The sequence below is a fragment of the Geospiza fortis genome, unplaced genomic scaffold (assembly GCF_000277835.1).
Source record: "Geospiza fortis unplaced genomic scaffold, GeoFor_1.0 scaffold213, whole genome shotgun sequence".
Taxonomy (NCBI): Eukaryota; Metazoa; Chordata; class Aves; order Passeriformes; family Thraupidae; genus Geospiza; species Geospiza fortis.
In genome coordinates this window covers 932,528-935,324 of record NW_005054399.1, presented here as the reverse complement: position 1 = coordinate 935,324, position 2,797 = coordinate 932,528, and positions in this window count along the sequence as shown.

Here is a 2,797-nt window from a genome sequence, read left to right as displayed (position 1 = left end):
TCCCTCAACTCCACTCGGGGCTCGCCGGGATGGGAATCCTCGCAATTCCAAATGCGACCTTGGTTTTTATTGGAATGCCGGGGGGGATCAGCCCCTCCGCTGTTTATATAAGAGCTGCGAGTGCACGGGAGCTTTCCCGACGGGGGAAAAATGGAGCTGGAGTTGCTTTGGGAAAGGCACATTCCCGAAAAGTCCCCTCCGCTTTTGTTCTGCTGCAACTTGCAGGGAAGGAAGGGAACAGTGAATCCTTTAAATCTCCGCCGTTCCCGGTGTCCTTTCCCGGCTTTAGGAATGTTAAATAATCATCCAGCAGCGTTTTCCTCTGGCTCGTGACATCCAGGAGATGGAATTTTCCCCGGAATGCTGGGTGCGAGCGAGAGTTGTCAGTTTGTGCCCGGAATCTTTGGGAAGTGAGCTTTTAGCACGGGCATTGTGTGGAGAATTCCTGCTTTTCCCTACCCCCCATCCCTGCCTGCCTCTCTCCCCGTTATTTATTAATTTATTGAGCCCATTATTTATTAATAAGCTGATTATTGATCTGCCTCAGCTCCCCACACAAACCCCTGGTTCTCCCCAGCAGCCGGCCCAGCCGGGATTGCAAATGCCTCCTGGGAATGCTGCCCCGGGCTGGGAGCTGCAGGAATAATCAGAGGGAAAATCACACAGTTTTTATGGATTTGGGGCTGCTTTTGTTTTGCACAAAATGTTGGCCAACTTTGGCCCTGCAGAGATTCCTAAAAACCCTCAGGGATTCATTAAGGGTTGGATTTAGTCGGGAAAAATCCATTTCCCGATTTCTTTTCTCTGGAAAATGGAGCTCCTTGGCCCCAGCTGATTTCTTGGTTCTGCTCTTGTTGGGTGAAGTCTCTGCTTGCAGCAAATCCGGGCTTAAATTCCTCTTCCTAAAGTGCTCCTTGCTGGTTAAGCCAGGCCTAACAACACCAGCGCCATCCTGGGTGCTCATTCCAGCATTCCCGAGAGCCTGGATGCTGGAAAAAAGGGATCTGGGGCAACTGCAACTGGGATTTCCAGCCCTGAGGGGGGAACTTGGACGTGCAAGGGTGGAAAGGAGGAATTGATACTTAAATATTCCACAGAATGATAATCCCATAAGAAAAATGGGATGGAGCTGGCCTTGGGGAGGGCACTGGGTTGTCCCAGGCAGGAGTGAGTCAGGATGGATTTATTCCCTAATCCGGGTGCTTGTGATGGAAAACTTTGGGAGTCTGTGGGAGGAAAGGTCATTTCCTTTGGGTTTGGGGGAGTCTCTGGGTTTGGCATTCCCGAAATCTCCTCTGGCAGGTGGAGAATTCCAAGGCAGGTGTTTTGGGAGAGGGGTCAGGTGTGCTCAGGCAGGGCTTGGATTCTCCTGTTGGGAATTCCCAGCAGAGCACCTTCCTTTCCCAAACTTCCTCATCCAACAAAACATCAGCTGGAAATAGGGATGGATTTTTAATAGCCAAGCAGGAATTCCACAGAATTCCCAGGATTTCAGTGCTGGTGTGCTTGGATGGCAGCAGGAGGGATGAGCTCCCTGCTGGGATTTATTCCCATTTTCCCAGTGTCCAAAATCAAATCCTTGGATTAAATTTTTCAGGAAGAGTGGGTTGGGATTTTTGGAGCCACCTCAGAGCAGGATTTGGGTCTGAGTGTGTTGGAGCAGAGGCACCTGGAAACCAGGAGCTTGGGAAAAATTCCATGGAGTGGGACACCTGGGAAGCAGCTGGAAGAGGGGATTGAAGGAGGAGCACGGCTGGATCAGGGCAGTGAGGGCTGGAATTCCTGGGAGATTTTCCCAGAAGGAAAAGATCCCACAGAGGGAATTTCTGGTTCTGTGGGTTTAGATTCTGTTCCTGCCCTTCCCGAAGCACAAATCCATAAACCAAGAAAAAGGGTGTTGGGTTTTCCTTAGGATTTATGGAAGGGAGGGATGGGAACTAGGAATGTTCCCAAAATCCTTGGATCTTCCCAAGGTGCCCTCCTTGGATGGGGCTTTTTGGTTGTTTTTCCCAGGGAAGTTGTCCTTGCTCCCGCTGAGATTGATTTGGTGGGAAGAGGGGAAGGTCTCGCTCCGTGCCCTCCAATTCCCATATCCCTCTTTTCCCTGTGTTTGCTCATTTGGGAATTCTCTTCCTGTGAAATTCCAGCTCCAGGCTCCAATTCCCAGCAACTCCTTGAGGCTGATCCCATGGGACGCTCTGGGAATGGAGCAGCCTTCGGATGAGGCACCCAAAATTCCCACTGTGTTCCATCCAATGAACCCACTGGGGATCTCCCTTTCCCACCCAGATTTTCCAAGAGCTGCCAGCCACTCCAGATATTTTTGGGAATCGGAGCTATCCCAGCCCTGTGGCCCGGAGCAGGTGGGAATCTTCCCAAAAAACGTGATTTGTGTGGAGCTTAAGCAGGAACGGGTCACGGGGAGGCTTTGGAATGGCTAAAAAAAGCTGGAGCCGGGTTCTGGAGGGGACAGGTGGGGCAGGATCAGGTTACAGAGCCGGGAGCATTCCCGGGGAACATTCCCAGCCGGAGGCATCAGCGGGAAACCGGGATGGGGCGCACGGAGGAGCTGCACCTCGGCGTTCAACGGCACCGCTGCCTGCAGGGATGCTGAGAACAACCTGGAAAAGTGATCCTGGGAAGGATCCTGCTCTGCCTCCCCTCTGCTTCCAGAGGTTTGGGTTCATATCATATTCCAGTTGGGAAAAGCGCTGATTTTGGGAGGTGGGAGCAGTAATTAGGAGTGTGTTAATTCAATTAATCCAAGCAGGGACACTCTGCTGTCACTTTTGCTGTG